The sequence below is a fragment of the Trachypithecus francoisi genome, unplaced genomic scaffold, assembly GCF_009764315.1.
Source record: "Trachypithecus francoisi isolate TF-2019V2 unplaced genomic scaffold, Tfra_2.0 Lachesis_group19, whole genome shotgun sequence".
In the NCBI taxonomy this organism is placed as follows: domain Eukaryota; kingdom Metazoa; phylum Chordata; class Mammalia; order Primates; family Cercopithecidae; genus Trachypithecus; species Trachypithecus francoisi.
The window spans coordinates 48,386,298-48,407,862 of record NW_022681464.1 but is presented as its reverse complement, the minus strand read 5'-3'; the positions used below and the strand labels follow the sequence as shown (position 1 = coordinate 48,407,862).

The 21,565-nt window shown below is 46.6% G+C and overlaps 1 protein-coding gene across 2 annotated transcripts in view; it reads left to right on the top strand.

Annotated features, from left to right (window-relative positions):
* Positions 1 to 21,565, top strand: part of KCNG2 (potassium voltage-gated channel modifier subfamily G member 2) — an 80,147-nt gene that overhangs the window by 32,648 nt on the left and 25,934 nt on the right. The window contains exon 2 of one of the 2 annotated variants that reach the window (XM_033178455.1): positions 18,775 to 18,873. The exons of the other annotated variant lie outside the window; for it this stretch is intronic. The gene's annotated coding sequence lies outside the window, so the exon portion shown is untranslated. The remainder of the gene's footprint in view (positions 1 to 18,774; positions 18,874 to 21,565) is intronic. 2 annotated transcript variants of the gene reach the window in all.

The window sequence follows — 21,565 nt, the reverse complement described above, 5'->3', positions numbered from 1 at the left end:
AGTATCTTTGTAGCAGTGCCCCACTTCAGGTACCAATTTTCTGTATTAGTACATTTTCACACTGCTATACAGAACTACCTGAGACTGGATAATTTATGAAGAAAAAAGGTTTAATTGACCCACGGTTCCACATGGCTGGGGAGGCCTCAGGAAACTTACAGTCATGGCAGAAGGTGAAGGAGAAGCAAGACCTTCTTCACATGGTGGCAGGAGAAAGAGAGAGTGAAGGGAAAGTGCCTCACTTTTAAACCAACAAGTCTCATGAGCACTCTCTATCACAAGAACAACAGGGGGAACCGCCCCCATAATCCAGTCACCTCCCACCAGGTCTTTCCCTTGACATGTAGCAATTACAGATCGAGATGAGATTTAGGTGGGGACACAGAACCAAACCATATCAAAAGTATACCATAAAACAAATCTCAACCAATTTAAAAGAACTGAAATCATACAAGTGTTCTCAGTGTGGTTCTCTGACCATAATGGAATAAAACTGGAAATCAATAATAGAATAATCTTCAAACACTTGGAAATTTAAATCAAACTTCTAAATAATCCTTGGGTCAAACAGGTTTTGTTTTGTTTTTTCCTGAGACAGTATCTCTTTCAGTCACCCAGGCTGGATTGCAATGATGTGATCATGGTTCATTGCAGCCTTGACCTCCTGGGCTCTAGCAATCCTCCCGCCTCAGCCTCCTGAGTAGCTGAGACCAAAGGTGTGCACCACCATGACCAACTAATTTTTAAATTTTTTGTAGAGATGAGATCTCCTTATGTTGCCCAGTCTGGTCTTGAACTCCTGGGCTCAAGTGATCCTCCCACCTCAGCCTCTCAATGTGTTGGGATTACAAGCATAAGCCACCTCGCCTGGCCTAAAGAGGAAGTCTTAAGGGAAATAAAAACATACACTGAACAGAATGAAAATATATACACAACATATCAAAATTTGTGAGACAAAGCTATACAGTGTCAAGGGGGAAATTACATTAGAAAAAAGGAAAAACCTCAACGTACAATCTCAGGTCCCACCTCCAGTACTTAGGAAAGGAAGAGCAAAGCAAGTAGAAGGAATGAAACAGTGAAGACCAGAAATCAATGGCGCTTAGCCCAGTAGAACAATAGGGAAAACCAGTGAAACAAAGAGCTGACTCTGAAAGGATCAATAGAATAAACTTGGCCAGATGCAGTGGCTCACACCTGTAACCCCAGCACTTTGAGAGGCCAAGTCAGGAGGATCATCTGAGTCAGGAATCCAACACCAGCCTAGACAAGATCCCACCTCTACAAAAATATAAATTTAAAAATAAATTAGCAGAATGTGTCGGTGCATGCCTCTGGTCCCAGCTACTTGGGAGGCTGAAGCGAGAGGATCACTTGAGCTCAGGTCAAGGCTGCAGTGAGCCATGATCATGCCACTGCACTCCAGCCTGGAGGACAGTGCAAGACCCTGACTCTAAATGCATAAATAAATAAATAATTCCTGGCAAGCTCGACAAAATTAAGAAGAGAGAAGACACACGTTACCAACATCAGGAACAAAATAGAGGACATAACTGCATACCCTGCAGACCTAAAAAGTGTGAGAAGGGAACACTGCCAACAACTCTACATGCACATTTGAAAGCCCAGATCCACTGGACCGATTCCTTGGAAAATACACACTACCACAACTCACCCAGTGTAAAATAGATCATGGGAATAGTCCTATAACTGTTAATAAACTTGAATTTGTAAATAAAAAATTCCTGAAAAAGAAATCTCCAGGCCCAGATGGTTTCACTGGAGAACATCTAAACAACTAAACCTCTAAGTAAACATCTAAGGAAGAATTAACACAAATCTATGTTGTCTTTTCCAAAAAATGGAAGAGGAGGGAACATTTTCTAATTCATTTTATAAAATTAGTATTATTCTGATACCAAAACCAGTCAAAGCAGTACAAAAAAGGAAACTACAGACCAATATACCAATATCCCTTGTGTATATATATTAAAATATTTTTAAATATTAGCAAATAGAAATCAGTAATATGTAAAAGGGATTATACACCATGGCCAAGTGGAAAGTTTATTCCAGGGATGCAAAGATGATTCAATATTTAAATTCAATCAGTGTAAGCACCATATTGACAGGCTAAAGAAAAATCACATAATCATATCAGCTGATGTGAAAAACTTTCAAAATAACACCTGTTTTTGATAAAAATTCTCAGAAAATAGGAATCAAGGGGATGTTTCTTGACTTGATAAAGAGTATCTACAAACACCTATAGCTGACTTACACTTAATGGTGAAAGACTGAATGTTCTTCCCCTTAGATGGAGAACAAGGCAAAAATGTTCACTTTCATCACTCTTATTCAACATATAACTTAAAGCTCTGGTCTCTGCAGTAGGTAATAAAATGAAATAAATGAAAAGGAAATAAAATGCATATAAGCCAGAAAGGAAGAAATAAGACTGCCCCATTTGCAAATTACATGATTGTATACACAGAAAATCCCAAAAAATCTACAAAAAGCCAAAAGAAACCTCTTAGAACTAATAAATGAATTCAGCAAGATTGCAAGACACAAGATAAACATGCAAAATCAATACACTAGCGAGACACATGGACATCAAAATTAAACATAGAACATAATACCCTTTACAATTGTTCAACAAAATGAAATACTTAGGTATAAGTCTAGCAATACACGTATAGAACTTTAATGCTGAAGACTACAAAAGGCAAATAAAAGAAATAAACCATCTAAATAAATGGAGAGTTTATCATGTTCATTTATGGAATTAGCTTATTAAAAAATGTCAGTTCTTCCCAAATTGTTATAAAAATTTGAGGTTAAGCACAATTTTTATCAAAATCCCAGTGGTTAAAAAATATATAGATGAGATTATTCTAAAGTTTATATGGAAAGTCAAGGGAACTAGAACAGGTAAAATTATTTGGAAAAGAAGAATAAAGTGGGAAAAATTCATCCACCTGATTTCAAGACATGTTATATAGCTATAGTAATTGACACTTTGTGGTATTGGTGGAGGGATATTTACATAGATCAGTGGAACAGAACAGAGAACCCAGAAATAGATCCACAAAAAAATTCCTGATTAACTTTTGACAGAGGTTCGAAAGTGATTCAGTAAAGTAAATATAGCCTTATCAACAAATAATAAGACATCCATAAGCCAAAAAAAAAAAATAAATCTTGACCTAATCCCACACCTTATACAAAAATTAACTCAAAATGGATCATGACTTAAATGTAAAATTAAACATTACAAAAACAACAGGAGAAGCCTGGGTGTGGTGGCTGATGCCAGTAATTCCAGCACTTTTGGAGGTTGAGGCAGGTAGGATTACTTGAGTTCAGGAGTTCAAGACCAGCCTGAGCAACATAGTGAGATCTTGTCTCTATGAAAAGTAAAAAAAGTCAGCCAGGCATGGTAGTACACCTGTAGTCCCAGCTACTCAGGAGACTGAGGTGGGAGGATTGCTTGAGCCTGGGAGATCAAGGTTGCAATGAGCTGAGATTGAGGCTGCAGTAAGCCACAATCACACCATGGCACTGGTGTTGCCTAGGTGACAGAGCAAGACCCTATCTCATAATAAATAAATAAATAATAACAGAAGAAAACCTTTGAAATGTTGGGCTAAGCAAATCATTCTCGATACCAAAAGCATAGCCAATAAAAGAAAAAAAAGGATAAATTGGATGTTATCAAAGTTAAAATATTTTGCCCTGCAAAAGACCTTGTGTGAAGGTTTTAAAGATAAGCTATAGACTTTGAGACAATATTTGCAAACTGCATAGCCAACCAAGGACTAGTATCTAGAATGCATTTTAAAACTCTCAAAACTCAACAGCAAAATAACAAACAATCCAAATAGAAAATGAGCAAAACACATGAAAAAATATTTCACCAAAGAGAATAGATAGATGACAAAGAAGTGCATGAAAAGGTCTTCAGTGTCACTAGCTATTAACAACATGCAAATTAAAAGACAGTGAGGAGTGATGTCATCAATATGGCAAAATAGAAGTTTCCAGTTTTCATACTTTTAGAGAAACAATTTGAACAACCATCCACACACAAAAATACCTTCACAAGAACTAAGGAATCCAGGTGAGAGATTAGCACCTGAATGGAACACAGGAATAAGGAAAGATGCATTGAAAAAGGAAGGAGAGTTTCACATTAACTCATACCACTCTTCCCCCAAGTCCACATAGCACAACATGGAAAGAAATACTCTCCACATGGAAGGAGAATGAAGCGAGCACTCGACTTCACTGTGGACTCCAATACGAGGCCCCTCCCCCTCCCCAGGGTGAACCTAGGTGCCAGGACTGCACCTACAGGCCTAGCCTCCAGGCCCACCCTAGCTCCAGGCAAGTCCTCACAGCCACATGCTCCAGGCCTACCCCAGCACAAGGATGGACTCTGCAGCCCAGGTACCAGGCTGGCCCTTGCAGACCCAGGTACCACCTACTCATGCAGACCCAAACTCCAGGCCTGTCCCATGGACCCAGGCACTGAGCTGGCCCTTGTAAACCCAGGCAGCAAGCTAACCTGCCTGAGAACTCCAGCAGCAGGCCTTCCTATGGAAGCATTCTTGCCCCTCCTTAGAATCTTGGGGTGGGCTGACTGACAAAGGGCTCTCCCTGCCAAAGTCGGTGTGTAAAGACTGGAAGAGGTGCTTACTTCTTTAAATAGTCAGATACCAATGCAAGACCACAAGGATCATGAATACTCAGGGAATATGACATCACTAAATACATGAAATGAAGCACCAATAACCAAACCTAAAGAAATGGAGATCTACAAATAGCCTGACAAAGAATTCAAAATAATCATCTTAAAGAAGTTTGGTGAGCTACAAGAGAACACAAATAGACAACTAAACAAAAATCAAGAAAATAATACATGAGCAAAATTAGAAGTTCAACAATAAAGAGATAGAAACCATAAAAAAGACCCAAACAGAAATTCTAGAGATAAAGTACATATGATTGAATTGAAAAATTCCATAGAGATTTCAACAGTAGACTCAATTAAGCAGAAGAAATAATCAGCAATCTTAAGGATAGGACATTTGTAGTTATTCAATCAGAAGAGCAAGAAAAACTGTGAAGAAATCCTAGAGACTTATGGGCTGCCAGCAAGCAAACTAATATATGCATTATAGGTGTTCCAGAAGGAGTGGAGTACACAAAAGGTGAGGAAAGCTTATTTAAAGAAACAATGGTGGAAAACTCCTCAAATTTAGAGAGGGAAATAAAAATCCAGATCCATGAAGCCCAAAGAACCCCAAATAGATTAAACATAAAGAGATATTTACCAAGACACATTATAATAAAATTCTCAAAAGTCAAGGACAATGAGAATTTTGAAAGCAGCAAAGAAATCAGTTTATAACATATAAAGGAATTTCCCCATAAGACTATTGCCATATTTCTCAGCAGAAACCTTGCAGGCCAGGAGAGCGTGGGATCATATATTCAAAGTCCTGGAAAAAAAATTGCCAACCAAGAATATTATACCTGGCAAAGCTGTCCTCCAGAAATTAAGGAGTGATAATGATTTTCCTAGACAAACAAAAGCTTAGGGAGTTTATCACCACTAAATCTGCCTCACCAGAAATGCTGAATGTTCTTCAAGTTGAAATGAAAGTTCACTAATAGGCCAGGCACGGTGGCTCAAGCCTGTAATCCCAGAACTTTGGGAGGCTGAGGCGGGTGGATCACTAGGTCAGGAGATCGAGACCATCCTGGCTAACACAGTGAAACCCTGTCTCTACTAAAAAATACAAAAAAACCTCGCCAGGTGAGGTGGCGGGTGCCTGTAGTCCCAGCTACTTGGGAGGCTGAGGCAGGAGAACGGCGTAAACCCAGGAGGCAGAGCTTGCAGTGAGCCGAGATCCAGCCACTGCATTCCAGCCTGGGTGACAGAGTGAGATTCCGTCTCAAAAAAAGAAAGAAAAAAAAGGAAAGAAAGTTCACTAATAGCATGAAAAAAAAAATTAAAGGATAAAACTTACTGTAAATGTAAGAATACAGTCAAACTCAGAATGTTCTAATACTGTAATAGTGTCATAAGTCACCTTTAATGCCAGCATAAAAGCAGAAAGATAGAAGTATTAAAAATAAGTATAGCTACAATAATCTGTAAATAGACACATAATGTATAATGTACATTGTGACATCAATAGCATAAAACGTGTGAGGAAAAGAAAAAGTATAGAGTTTTTGTTTACCGTTGAAGTTAAATTGTTATCAGCTTAAATAAACTGTTACAACTAAAAGATATTTTAGGCCGGGCACAGTGGCTCACGCCTGTAATCCCAGCACTTTGGGAGGCCGAGGTGGGTGGATCATGAGGTCAGGAGATCGAGACCATCCTGGCTAACATGGTGAAACCCTGTCTCTACTAAAAATACAAAAAATTAGCTGGGCATGGTGGCGGGCGCCCATAGTCCCAGCTACTTGGTAGACTGAGGCAGGAGAATGGCATGAATCTGGGAGGAGGAGCTTGCAGTGAGCCAAGATAGTGCCACTGCACTCCAGCCTGGATGAAAGAGAGAGATTCTGTCTCAAAAAAAAGAGAAATTTTATGTATGCCTTACAGTAACTAAAAAGAAAAATAAATTGTAATAATACACAAAAGAGAAAGAGAAAGGAATCAAAGCATACACTATGAAAAAATTATCACATCACAAAGAAGACAGCAAAAGAAGAAGAAAGAATCAAAGGAACTGCAAAACAGTTGAGAACAATTAACAGTTGAGAACAATTAACAAAATGGCAGTAGTAATTTCTTACCTATCAATAATTACTTTAAATGTAAATGGATGAAATTCTCCAATCAAAAGACATAGAATCATTGAATGGATTTAAAAACAAAATCCAACCCTATGCTGCCTACAAGAGACTTGCTTTAGCCTTTCATAGGCTGAAAGTGAAGAGACAGAAAAAGATATTCCATGCAAATGGTAACCAACAGAGAGCAGGGGCGGTTATACTTACATCAGACCAAATATATCTGCACTCTCATGAGCATTGCAGCATCATTCACAATAGCCAAGATATGAAATCCACCTAAGTACCCATTTATGGATGAGTGGCTAAAGAACAGACACACACACACAACAGAACATCATTCAGCCTTGAGAAACGTGTAAAGAACCTGGAGGACGTTATGCTGAGTGAAATAAGCCAGGCATGGAAAAACAGTAATGTGTGATATCACTTGTATGTGGAATCTAAGGAAGTTGAACTCAGAAGCAGAGAGAATGGTGGTTACCAGGGGATTGGGGGTGAAGGAACTGATGGTGATCAAGGGGTACAAAATTTTAGTTATACAGGATTAATTACTTCCAGAGATCTAACATGCAGCATGGTGACTATAGCTAATAATACCATATTGCATACTTGAATTTTTCTAAGAGAGTAGATCTTAAATGTTCTCACCATACACAAAAAAGGTAACTGTGTGAAGTGATGGATATATTCATTAGCTTGACTGTGGTAATCATAATGTATTCATATATCAAAACACCACAGTGTGCACCTTTAATTAGACATCAATAAAGTGGGACAAACGAATACAGTGAGGTGTCACCACACACCTATCAGAATGCCTAAAATTAAAAATGGTGACATCCAATGCTGGCAAGGATGCTGAGAAACTCCTTCTCTCATACAATGCTGGTGGGAATGTCCAGTAGTACAACCACTCCAGAAAGAATTTGGCAGTTTCTTTAAAAACTAAATATGCAACCAGCCAGTCAGTAAGGAGGAAAAGGATAAATTGAATTTTATCAAAAGTAAAACCTGTTGCTCCAATGAGCATTTATCCCAGAGAGGAAAAGCAGCCTGTGTGGAAATGCTTGTAACTGCTGTATTCATAACAGCCAAATCTGGGAAATAACCCAAATATTCTCCCACTTGTTGTTAAACAAGCTCCAGTGCATCCATCCCATGGAATACTACTCTGCAATAAAAAGGGATGAACTCCTGATGTATTCAGCATCCCCGATGAATCTCTAGGGAATTATTCTGAGTGGAAAAAGCCAGTCCTAAAAGGTTACATAGGGTGTGATTCAACTTTTATAACATTCTTGAAATGACAAAGTTATGACGATAAAGAACAGATTAATGGTTTCCAGGGGTTCAGGAGGAGGTAGCTGGGAAGGCGGGGGTGTGGCCGGGAATCCACAGGAGGGACTCTGGTGTGAGGAGAGCTCTGTGTCTGGATGTGTATGTGCCAGCGTCCCGGTGGAGAGGGTGCTCCGCGGCTTAGGGGAGGTTGCCATGGGGAAAATTGAGTAAAGGGTGCAAGGGTGCCCCTGCTGTACTGTTTCTTACAACTGCATGTGAATCTGCAATTACCTCAACATTTGATCTTGGAAATTTTTGGAGCAATTATATGCAGCTCTACTGTATATACCCTGCTTTGTGGATAAGAGTTATTAGTTATTAGTTACCAAGTTTCTATATGTATTATAGACTTGGAGATTGTGTCCCATAAATCATAACTGAAAAATAATTGTCAATTTCTCAGTCAAAAACATGGCTAAAAATGGATCTCATTAGCAAGTTCTCTTCTGAACAGAAGCAAAACCTTGCTAATTACATCTTATTCATTTTATACACTTGTGTGTATGGATGAAAAATAGAACTCTTATAATTTATGACACTTTGGCATATGGAAAATAAAAGTATTTCAAATTGAAATAGTTGAGATCCGCATGTGAACTTGTATGTGCATCGGAAAGAGATCACAGGAATGATGCTAATGTTACTCATCTTTATTTTACAACAAAAATCTCCTGAGTCATATTGTATTCAAAATTATTTATGTTTGGCTTTTTGTAACCCATGGGTGATTATAGTCTTAATTCACCTAATGTTTTTCTTGATAGGACAAGTAAGAATTGGGAAATAAAAACTACACTGGCAGCCGGGCACGGTGGCTCAAGCCTGTAATCCCAGCACTTTGGGAGGCCGAGACGGGCGGATCACAAGGTCAGGAGATCGAGACCATCCTGGCTAACACGGTGAAACCCCGTCTCTACTAAAAATACAAAAAAAATTAGCCAGGCAAGGTGGCGAGCCTGTAGTCCCAGCTGCTCCGGAGGCTGAGGCAGGAGAATGGCGTGAACCTGGGAGGTGGAGGTTGCAGTGAGCTGAGGTCCGGCCACTGCACTCTAGCCTGGGTGACAGAGCAAGACTCCATCTCAAAAAAAAAAAAAAAAAAAAACCTGCATTGGCACACTAAATACTAGCCTGGGACTGAGGTTACATACATTGTATTTTAAACAATTATCAGCTGCAGTCTATGCTCGCTGGTTGGTTGAAGAAGTTCTCTTATTTAGATGGTTTTTCCAATGGTCACGTGGCCCTGTTTGTGAACCCGTGTCACTGCCGAGGTTAAGAGTTCCAACTGAAGGCAAAGTGTGCACCTGGGAAAAGTACCCACGGAGGAGTCTAGAATCGTCTTCCTGAAAGGTGTGGGTCACAAGGGTCTCATTTCCTGCAAACAAACTCGTTCGGCCACAGGGCGGCCGGTGATAAGACAACATGGGGAAGGTAAGAGACGCTTGAACCAAATTTGTGAAGGTGCCAGAGCCAGAACAGAGGCAGCAGCGGCTGATAAAAGTGTCCATCTGCAATGACTGGATCATCTGGCAACATCTACTGCATGACAAATGCTTTAAGTCCTGAAGAGTTGGCTTCTGAGCTTCAGTGAAACATCCCGAGCTACCTCCTTGCTCTGCTCCTCCTCGGAGGGCAGCCCTGCTGGCCTCATACAAGGTCCCCCAGGTGCCTTGGGATGTGGGGCTTCTCCCTCAGGAACTGTGGACATTTGGGGTTGGAAAGCTGCACTGGGAGCCATCCTGGGCACTGCGGGTGTTGAGCAGCATTCCTGACCCCCACGCCTCCATGCCGGGGATGCTTCCATCCCCCGTCGAGATCATCAAAACCTGGACATTGCCAGGGGCCCCGTGGGATCTGAGGGTCGTCGTGGATCCCAGCCGAGAAGCCCTGGTCTGGAAACCACGCTGAGCAATCTTTACCCGGCAGTGAGGACCACCCTCCCTGTGGAAGCCCTGGTGGGTCTTGTTCATGTAGATTGACAGCCCCACTAACTGCAAGGCACTCGCCCCATGAGCCATCATCCATGCATGTAAGCACTGACAGAGATTCTAATTGTGACTCAGAATGGTAAATACGGCCGGGCGCGGTGGCTCAAGCCTGTAATCCCAGCACTTTGGGAGGCCGAGACGGGCGGATCACGAGGTCAGGAGATCGAGACCATCCTGGCTAACACGGTGAAACCCCGTCTCTACTAAAAATACAAAAACTAGCCGGGCGAGGTGGCGGGCGCCTGTAGTCCCAGCTACTTGGGAGGCTGAGGCAGGAGAATGGCGTAAACCCGGGAGGCGGAGCTTGCAGTGAGCTGAGATCCGGCCACTGCACTCCAGTCCGGGCGACAAAGCGAGACTCCGCCTCAAAAAAAAAAAAAAAAAAAGAATGGTAAATACCATTGTATCCCAGTGACTTCTCCTTATTGATTACATTCGAAAAAGCCTGATACTCTTGGTAGTGGCAGTCGCAGCTTTTCCCCGTGACACACTCATATTGCATGTGGACCTGCCCTTGCTGTGGCATCCTGGAGGCTGGCACCTGGCTTGCTGGCGGCAGTGAGGCGGTGTGTCCCCTGGGCCAGGCTCACGATCAGGGAGGGTGGTGACATAATGCCTGGGGCACTGAGCTTGTGGTTCAATGAAGCCACAATTTAATTTAAACTGCTTGAGAGTCCAGTTCATTTATTTATGTGCATTTAGCCAGATTTAAACAAAATAGTCACTGTTTTCCTTGGGACTGAAGGAGTGGATTGGCAGGGAGGAATCCTGGGCAAACAGGGAGTGAGGGATGGGGTGTGGTACACGGACCCTGACCTGGGGCCCTGAGCAGAGCAAACTTGCAAAGCTTCTCCTGGTGAAGGCGGAATGTCTGAAACCCCAGCGCGGGCTCAGTTGCTGCCAGAGGCCAGTGATGAACCCGAACCTCATCCGTCCTCGATCTCTGGGGCTGGTGGTGACACATATGCTTCTAAGTAGGGTTTGCCTTTTGCTTGGAAGGAAATATTAGAATTATTTCACCCCAACCCGCTGCATTCATTACTTAGAGCTGTGCAGCTTAAAACACCAGAAATGTACTCTCTCAACCCTGGGAGTCCCAAGTGCAGAGTAGGGGACCACAGGCCTGTGCGGTCTCTGAACCGCTGGGGAGGGGCCTGCGTTGCGGCTCCCAGCTCCTGCAGCCCCGCCAGTCCTGGGCCCTCCTTGGCTGTGACCTTGGTCTCTGCATCCCACGGCCTCAGGGTCGGCCTCTCCCCTCTTATGGGGACGCCCGTCCCTGGACTCGGGCCCCCCCTAGGGGCCTTGTCTCAGCCACATCCGCAAATACCCTGTTTCCCGATGAAGTCCGTCGCACAGGTCCGGGGGCTGAGACTGGCACAAGCTTCCGGGGACGCTGTGGAACCCACAGCTCTGCCTTTGGGCAGTGGCCACGTGGGGGAAGGAAGGAGGCAGGGACTGTGGCCCACACGCTGGGGCACAGCTGGACTGTTCTGTGTATTTCGCTGAAAACGCATCCTGTCGCCATGCCTGCCTCCGGGAGCATCCGCCCCCCGAGGCCGCAGCATTCCCGGTGAAGCCAGACTGCCCGGCCGGAAGAGCCTCATCCCCGAGGAGTGGCCTCGGGCAGGTGAGTTCCACCCTCTGTGCCTCGGTCCGCATGGGCGCTTGTACCCACGGCTGTCAGGGGTTAATGACTGCCTGGCGCCTGTGCAGTTCTCTGTGTTTGTTGAATCAACAAAGTAAAAGAGCCGTGGATAATGCGTGCTTCCTGGACACGGGATCCGTGCGGACACAGGAGAGGGTGGGCCCGAGTTCTCCCTCCCACGCAGGCCACGCTGCCGCTCTGCACGCCAAGCCCCACCTCCACACCCAGCCCTCTGCCAGCCCCATCCTGTCTTCAGTCAGCCTCCCTCAGAGGCAGCCCGGACCTCGCAGCCTGGACCCTTCAACCCCCACAGCCTCCCCAGAGGGGCCTCGGAGCGTAGCCTTGTCCTTAACCCGCGATTCCTTTCTTCGGAATCCTCATGTTCTCACCGAGCACTGATTCTGCGCATGCGCTGTCCCGGGGAAGAAGACACGGAGAAAACAAAATCACACACAACCTGCCCTCCCGGCGCTGAGCTTCTGGGGGGCACAGGTGCCCCTCTTGGCTCAGAAGAGGGGAGCCCTCACCCCCAGCTGACCACATCTTCTGCCCTGTGCTCGGGCAGGTGCGTCCGACCTCACCCAGAGCAAGGACGTCCATGTGCAGGAGCCGCATCTGGACAGGCCGCACCTGCCTCCCCTCCTCGCCTTCCCCTGCCTCAGCTAGGAGCCTCTGTTCTGGCAGCAGGTTACACCAAGGGCAGTGGTCAAGACAACCGTTGTTTCTTAGCTGCCCTGGGTTCTGAGGGTCAGGATTTCTCACGGCCCAGGGCAGACGCTTGCTCTGCTGCGTGAAGTCTGGGCCTCGGCCGGAGGCAGAGCAGAGCCTGGGGCACCGGAAGTCTTGTTCTTGCATGGCTGCGGGCTGATGCTGGTTGTCGGCCTCCCCGGGTGTGCTGGGAGCAGGAGCGCGTGGAAGGCCCAGCCTCTCGGAGACCACCCACAGAATCACACAGTGAGACGTCTGCTGTGGTTCAATGGGAGGGACCCGAGACCCCACCCAGGCTCATTGGGAGGAACCTGAGACCCCACCTGGCCATGGGAGGAGTGTCCCGCGCACCTAAAGGGCTGGCAGGGCCGTGTGCAAACCTGCCGCCCTCGCTGGTCCTGGCTCTCCTGACCTTCCTCCTCCCCGCTGCCATCATCCATGTACCCAGCACACACGTGCACACATACGTGGATACATGGACACAAACAAACTTCACCCAGACAGCCGAAGCCCCTCCCTCTCTCTAATCATGTCTTCCTCCCTCTCCATGCAGAGGTGATTAAAGTTTGTATAAAATTGGGATTAAATTCTGTTCCTTGAATATCTGGTAGAACTCTTGATAAAGTCAAGAGTTTGATTTTTGGAAGAAAAATAGATTTGTAATTACTATTTCAGTTTCTTTAGCAATTTTGTATTTATTCAGAGTTCCTGTTTCTTAAGTCAATTCTAGTACAATTCTAGTACTCCATGGTTTATTGTCTTTATTGGCATGAAGCCATTAAGAGTGTTTTCTCATGATGTTCTCTTCTCTACCGGATCTGAAGTTATTCTCTTTTCGGATCTTCATTTTTAAATTTGAGCCTTCTCTTCTTTCCCCTCAGTTCTGTTGCTGTGTCCTTTCCCATTTGTCTTTTTGAGAACATGTTTTGGCCTCTCTGCCTTTCTTTGGGTTTTCACAGTAAGACAATCTGCAGAAATTTTTTAGCTACGATGAGTTTCTTCTTAAATTACTAAACATACAGCCTTCATAGTGTAAATCCTTTTCTGTGAGTTTCTTTGTATAAAACTAGGAGAGATCATGGCCCAGTAAGAACTCGAACGCACGTTGCTTTCGTACCCACGGGGCAGGTGCTGGGGGTGGTTCAAGACCAGGTGGCTGCACAGAGTAGATGGAGCCTGCGGTTCCAGCTCCTGCGCGGAACATCCTTGGAGTCCTCATGTTACCGGAAATGGGTCCCAATCCAGACCCCAGAGAGGGTTCTTGGATCTCAGGCAAGAAAGAATTCAGGGCGCGTCCACTGTGTGCAGCAAAAGCAAGTTTATTAAGAAAGTAAAGGTGAATTGGCAGCTGCTCCGTACACAGAGCAGGATGTTCCCAAGAGTAAGAGGAGGAACGCGTCCACCCTAGGTACAATGCTTTTTTATATATAAGATGAAAAAAAAGATCGTAGGGAGATGTGCTCAGCTACAAGGGTTTGGGATAAAGGATTAATTTTATTAGTATATTTTGCAAGAATCAATATTATTATCTTTAAAGCAAAATTGGGAATGCTTCTGTTTTCAAGATATCGGGTTATCAGGACACTCCTAAGTCTGGGTCTGTTTAGTAAACGTTACCAATCTGTTCCCTTAGCCATCAGCATCCGGAGTCTAGGAATACCTGACTTCCTGGGAGTCAGCCCAGAAAGTCCCAGCCTCATTTTCCAGCCCTCAGTCAAGATGGAGTCACTCTGGTTTGAAAGCCTGTGACACTCAGAGGATGCACCTGATACTAAACCAGTAAGAGCAGACACTGCAGATACTACCCTTGATCTCAAGGAAGTGACCTGATAGCCTTTTCAAGCTACACCATGTGTGAGCATGTGCGGGTGTGTGTGAATGTGCAGTGTGCAAGTGTGAGTGAATGTGTGTGAATGTGTATGCATGTGTGAGCGTGTGAATGTGTGTGAATGTGCATGTGTGTGTGTGCATGTGAATGTGTGTTTTGTGCATGTGTGAGTATGTATGCCTGTGAATGTGTGTGTATGTGCATGTGTGTGAATGTGTGACTGTTAATGTGTGTGAATGTGCATGTGTGTGAATGTGTGTGTGCATATGTGAATGTGTTAATGTGTGTGTGAATGTGTGTTAATGTGTGTGAATATGCATGTGTGTGAATGTGTCTGTCTGTGAATATGAGTGTGTGTGTGTGCACGTACACGTGTGAGCACTTATGCACCAGGACTATTCTAGGCATCCACATTGGCTGTCAATCCTCACAACAGCCTTGTAAGATAGGTGCTATTCTATTACGATTTATTTTCGTTTTATAGATGCAGAATCTGAGGCTTAGCAAAATTAAGTCGGTTTTTCAGGGCTGCCTGGCCCGTAGGCGACGCGGCTCTCACCTGCTTCCGTCTGCGCTCGCTCTAATTGTTAGGCTGCACTGAGGCTCTGCTCGTGAGACATCCTGTGACGGCTCGAGTTGGGGCTGGAATTGGGGGGATGGCAAGCGCTGTGTGTGCATTTCAGTCCCGCCAGCAGGGTCCCCCGCCTCCAATGACCTTGTTTCCGGGAATCGCGCCCCCATTTCCCAAGCGCCCGCCCCGGGGAAAAGGTGGCGGGGGCATCGCCATTTCCAGCAACGCGCCAGTCATCTCCAGCAGCGCAAACGATGCCTGCTCTGAACAGTTCAACCCCATGAGGAACATTCTGTATTCAACTTGATCTTTGCTTTATGTCTGTAATATCATAAAGAGCCCGGGCACCGTCAGACTCTATTTAATTGTGCAGAAGAGATTTCGACTTTAATTAAGGAAGCAGGGGAAGCGTTCCCTTAGATCTCAGCCCCTGCACTCGCAGACAGCATCTCAGTACAGGGGTCCCCGGGAGCCCCGTTCCAGCCTCCTCTGAGGTGCCTGGGACCACTTGGGCTTCGCCCGGACAGTGAGGTCGCATTCCTCGAAGATCGCCGTTGTCCACGCGGGATGGCGGCTCACCAGTGTCTGCGCCCGGGCGTGGGCCGCCCTCTGGAGATGAGCTGGATGTTGAAGCCACCGACGGGGAACGAAGTGGCTTCTCCAGCTTCCCGGCCAAACAGGGGCGGGGCCGTGATTAAAGTCCAGGCCTCCTGCCCGGTTCAGGGTTCTTTCTGGTACAAAGCAGTGTCCATGTGGGGCCAAAGCCTCCTGACTTAGCAGGGTCTTTGTCATTTCTTTGGGGCTCCCTGTGTCAGTGCAGACCAGTTCCCCCCACTCCCCCCATGGAGCAGACCCTGGGCACGACCCGGCACCACGTGGATGCTCCCTGGGTGCTGGACATGCGGAGAGCATCCCGGGCAGCCTGAGACCGGTCCTCCCCTCGTGTGTCCCTGCGGCAACGCGTCCTGGTCACCTGCGTGTGCCCTGAAGTGTTCCCAGGAATACCAGCGTGGGCAAAGCGGACAGTGGGCGTGTCCTCGAGACACTTACGTCCTAGTGGGAGAGGACAGAAAATAACACTAGGCAAAAATAATGCGTCAATCATTCAGTCCTTCAGGGGAGAAAAGAACGCAGCAAAGTGAGGTGGGCCTGGGCTTCACCGTGAACCGAGTGGCGCGGGTGAGTCTGACAAGAAGGCATGTTTGAGCAAAGGCCGAGCCTGAGGGGTCACCGTGGGCATCGCCGAGCAACTGTTCAGGCAGAGGAGTGGCTGTGCTGAGGCCTGAGGCGGGACTCCCCTGGGTGCCGAGGGGAGCAAGGAGGGGCGGGACAGACCGGCCTAGTTAGGGCGGTGAGCTCCGGCGTTTTGAGCAGAGGGTGGCCTGTGGTGTTAGGAGGCCCCCTGGTCGCTAAGCTGGGGACAGAGGGCAAGAGGAGGAGGCGGGAACCTGCTAGGGCTGTGGATGCAGCAGATAGGAAGCTCAGAGCAGAGGCCGCAGTGAGCCAGGAGCTTCTAGATGTCAGGCAGCCAGTGTCAGCAGCGCCTAGCTGTGGGTGATCCCCCGGGACTCTGGCGGAAGGCCTGGGTGGGACTACAGGCCAGGCCTAAAGCCTCAACATCTGTGCTGGGGAGATGGCCCCGGGCCAGGGACAGATGTGGCTCCCTCCTGGGCCTGAGACAGGTGCCACCCCACGGCAGGCACTACTTGAGTGGCAGGTGGCCCGACCCTGTGGGCCTCAGGGTGGAGAGCCGGACTCAGGGGGCTTCCCCCTCTGGTTTCCAACCTTGGGATCCAGCCTGTGAAACACCACAGACTGGTTTCCTCTGGAATCCACCACGCATGGGGGGAACCAGCAGGCCCACATCCAGGCTAGCCCTGCCTGGTTCCAACACGGTTCTTCTGCAGGAGGCCCCTGGGGAGCGCTGGCTGCAGCTGTGTGCAGGCTGTTTCCTGGTCGTGGGCTCAGGCGTCCAGGACTGGCCGCCGAGGGAAGGCAGGGGGCTGCCTGTGTGCAGGAGGAGCAGAGCCTTCTGCTTCCATCACCACCCAGCAGAGCCTCACTGTCCCACCCCGTTCACCAGACCCCCAGCCCCTGTGTGAGGGCAGCAGTGGTCGTGTCCTGTCTGGGCGCTCTCGCAACACTTGCATGCGGAAACACAAGAGCTTTCCAATTCCCCAAGCTCAGCATCATCAAGTTCCCCGGCTACGTTTATTTTAAAGGTAAATGTTAGAGGTCTCTGTGGAGGGCCCAGGGGTGCACAATTCCTCATCCTCAAAGAGCCTTTAATGGCAGACCTCCTGCCTTCCGTAAGGCTGGTAAAATCCAAGTCTTTATACATTGCCTTTCATTGGCTTATTTTTGCCTCTTCTGAGCTTCCTGGTAAACTAATTTTGGTGATTTTACTTTCTCCTCCATGTGTGACTTTTCTGTCCTATTTGCCTCCTGTGGACCCCTGATGCCTCTGGGAGACGGTCCTCAGCATGAGACCTTTCTACTTTCAATCTTATCTACTGACTGTACTTTTTCATTTCTAGTTTTGTTTCTTATTTAGATTCTCTTGGGATTTTTTGTTTGTTTGGTTATTGTTGTTGTTTTTTGTTTGTTTTCTTTTTGTAAAGTCTTTGTTTTCCCTGTTTTTACTTCCTTCGTTCATTATTTTTTATAATTCTGTTTTCTAAAGTTCCCAGGAGGCTGTGTGTGCTGGTGTGTGCACACGGTGGACTCTCACTGTGTGTGGTTTGTCATTTTAGTTTCAGTTCGTCTTGGTTGGGGCTTTGTCTGTGGGAATCCCACGAGGCTTGAACTGAGAGCATCTCCGGGCCAGTGCCCTGCTGACGTTGGGCTGCATAATTCTTTGCTCTGGGGGCCCGTCCTGTGCAGGGTATTGGCAGTATCTCCAGTTTCTACCCACTGGACGCCAGTCATAGCAGTCATGACCATCACAGATGTCTGCAGACCTTGCCAGCTGCCCCAGGGCAGAATTGCCCCCACTGCTGGGAACTGCGGCTTTGGCTGGTTCTCTGCTTGGTTCTGTCAGCTTTAGTGGTATCGCTGCCACCACCTTTGTGCGTGATCATTTCTTGGCTGTATCACCCACCAAAATTCCAGCCTCACCCCACTGTGCACGCTCGGCTCGTAGACACACAGCATCGTTTTTGACCTGGCCGAGAGAGGTCTTGAAACCTTCCGGTACTGGCTGGTGGCTTTCCTTCCCGATCCTCCTCCGTGGAGGGCCCTGCATGGCCCGTGCTTTCCTTAGATCAGTTCAGCCTCTGCCTCACGCTGTGATGGTCGCTTCCACTCACCTCTGTCGTCACTGAACCAGACGCCACACTCTCGACAAGAGTGTCGTCAAACTGGTTGATCTACTCTAATACCTTGTGGCAATTCAAGATGCTTATTTTTGCTCTTATGAGTGAAATTGAGCATGATTTTTCATATGTTGAAAGCCTTTTCCCCCCTTGATGTGAACTTTATGTCAGTTGGCCCATTTTTTCTTCTGAGCCGTTTGTAGTCTTTCTTTGGCTGACGTTTTGCAGAGAATGGGGAGGAACTCCAGAGCTTTCAGAAGTAACTTTGCAATCTCTTAAATAATTAGCTTTAGAACACTTTAGCATATAATTTATGTCCATATTTTAACATGTATGTTCTGGGAGGAAGAAAGCCTTTTACAGCAGAAGTTCCAGGTTGTACCTGATTATCCAGTTATTTTAATAATGATTCATCCCTGCCTGCAAAAAACTTGGAGCGTGCAATGGCTTTGGCTACAACCTGTCCTGCAAGCCTGATGTGTGTGCTCCGCGGGGACTGGAGGGCGGGGCGTCAAAGCCACCATTATCCGCAGTAGTAACTCAGGCGACTCTCTGTCCCTAAGGGGAAACTGGACGTTCATTTTCCAGGTCGAAGCCGCTGGTCTCAGCTGTGATTTCACCAGTTCCCTGAAAGAGAATACCCTGTACCTTCACAGAGCCAGGTAAACCCAGAACCTGCCAGAATTGAGCAAGAAACCTCACGTAGCACTGGGATTTTTGTTTTCCATTTCAGAGACAGGGTCTTCTTTGTGCCTTCTGCTGATGGTGAAGCTGAGCCCCTGGTGACTGTTGACACACACCTGTCAAAGGCATGCCTCACAGGCAGCCCAGAACTCAGGCGTGGCCCCTTCCGAGCCCCACCTGGGACCGTAGAGGACAAGGGAGCTCACAGGGCCATCTGCCGCGCCACAAAGGGCTCCAGCAGCTGGGTTTGCACTCTAGGCTTCTTCGACAAACTGGGACAGCCGCTGCTCATTCCGGGCAGTTTCTGAGGCAGGACATTCAGACGACTTCCTGCCACATTAGGAAGCTCCGTCTTGTGAGCCCTGGGGAGGCCGGTAGGTTGGAACTTTCAGAGCCTTTAATGCCCCAGAGCACTTGACTTGTAGGGCTCGGGAAATCTCTGCAGTAGGTTTCCATGACCTAAGTAGCTGATTGCTTTTGAATAAAATCAGGTCCCCTGCTCCGGCCCTTCTGCCAGGCTAGCCCTCCGTCTCAGAGGAGCTCTCCTGCTTTTGGACCTCTCTGCCTGCCCCCCACAGCCCTGTGCAGTATTGGATGCGTCAGACTTGTCTGTGTTCCTCAGATCCATGCTCCAGGCCATGTCCTTGGCATGGGGTGTCTGTCACAGAGATTTAGACCACATGTTCACTGAGTGAACCTTGGGGCATAGAGGCACACACGACCATTTGAATCCTGCCCACGTCCCCGCTCTTCTCATGCAGCAAACTTGGCGCTGAAGGTCACAGCACATGTGGTCCTGGTGATCGCTGAGTGCTTCTCTCCTGGCCTCCATCACAGTAGCCGTCCAAGGAGCTTTCTCCCATTCAGAAGCGACTTCTGCAATTCTTCACTGGGGGCACTGAACTCTTACTGGCAAGCTAACTAATGCCATTTTGTTAGACTGTCTTTCCCTCCCTCCTTCCTTTTCATTTAACTTTTCTCCCCTAAAATCTCAGGGGCATCACACGCTTGGGTCAAGTGGGCAGTCTGTGAGCTACACTGAGCAAACCACCATGCCCCTTCTCTGGTTCCTGAGTTGCTGTAGTGGTGGGTTTAAGCTTTACTTGGCAGAGGTTCGAGGATACAGTTGTCAGCAACAACCAAAAAAAGGGCTTGATGTCGACAGTGGAAGGCAGCGGTTCTTGAACCTCAGTGATGAGGCTTGCATGTTACTGGATTCCCCCCAAGGCCTACTGACTCAGAATGATTTTTATAAGTTGAAATAAAATTCACATAACGTTGTATTTACCATTTTTATGTGCACGATTCAGTGGTTTTTAGTGTATTAACAATGTTGTACAACCATCACCACTCTCTAATTCCAGGACTTTTCATCATCCCAGAAGAAACTCTGAGCCATTAGCAGTCACTCCTCCTTGCCCCTCCTCCCATTCCCTGGAACCCCTCACCTGCTTTCTGTCTCTGTGAATTTCCTTATCATGGACATTTTATTTTATTTTATTTTATTTTTTGAGACAGTGCCACTCTGTTTTCCAGGCTGGAGTACAGTGGCGTGATCTTGTCTCACTGGAACCTCTGCCTCCTGGGTTCAAGCGATTCTCCTGCCTCAGCCTCCTGAGTAGCTGGGATTACAGGCACCCACCACCACGGCCGGCTAATTTTTGTATTTTTGGTAGAGACGGGGTTTCGCCATGTTGGCCAGGCTGGTCTCAAATTCCTGACCTCAAGTGATCCAACCACCTCAGCCTCCCAAAATGCTGGGATGACAGGTGTGAGCCACCGTGCCCGGCTCAGATGTTTTATATAAACGGATTCCCACTATATATGACCTTTTCTGTCTGGCTTTTTTCTCTTAGCATAGGCTTTATCCACACTGTGGCATTAGCAGCACTTGATTCCTGTTTATGGCTGAAAAACATTCCTGTATGGAGGCCCACGTCGCTTCTCCGTTTATCAGTTGATGGAATTTGGGTTGTTTTCACTTTTTGGCGATTATAGTAATGCCACTGTGAACATCTATGTACAAGTTTTTGTGTGAGCACATGTTTTCATTTCTCTTGAGTGTATACCTCGGAGTGGGGTCTCCGGGTCACACGAGAACTCTATGTTTAAATTTTTGAGGAACTGCCAGACTGTTTTCCACTGTGGCTGTGACATTTTATATTCCCACCAGCAATGTACCGGGGTCCAGTTTTTCCACATCCTTTCCAACACTTGTTGTTTTTTTTTTTTTTTCCGTTTGTTTGATTGTAACTACCCTAGTGGATGTGAAGTGGTATCTTGTAGTTTTAGTTTACGTTTCCATAATGGCTAATGATATTGATCACCTTTTCATGTGCTTATTAGCCATTCACATATTTCCTTGGGAGAAATATCTGTTCAAATCCTCTGCCCATGTTTAACTTGGGTTGTCATTTGTTGTTGGGCTGCGAGAGTTCCTAACATCCTGGATACTAGACTCTTATCAGATATGTGACTTGCAGCTCTTTTTTTCCCACTGTTACTTGTCATTCATTTTCCTGGTGCTGTTCTTTGATACACAAGAGTTTCATTGGAATGAAGTCAAATTTATCTTTTTACTTTTGTTCCTTGTGCTTTTCGCATCCTGTTTCAGAAGTCAGTGTCTCATCCACGGTCATGAAGATGTACACTCTGTTTTCTTCTACGTGT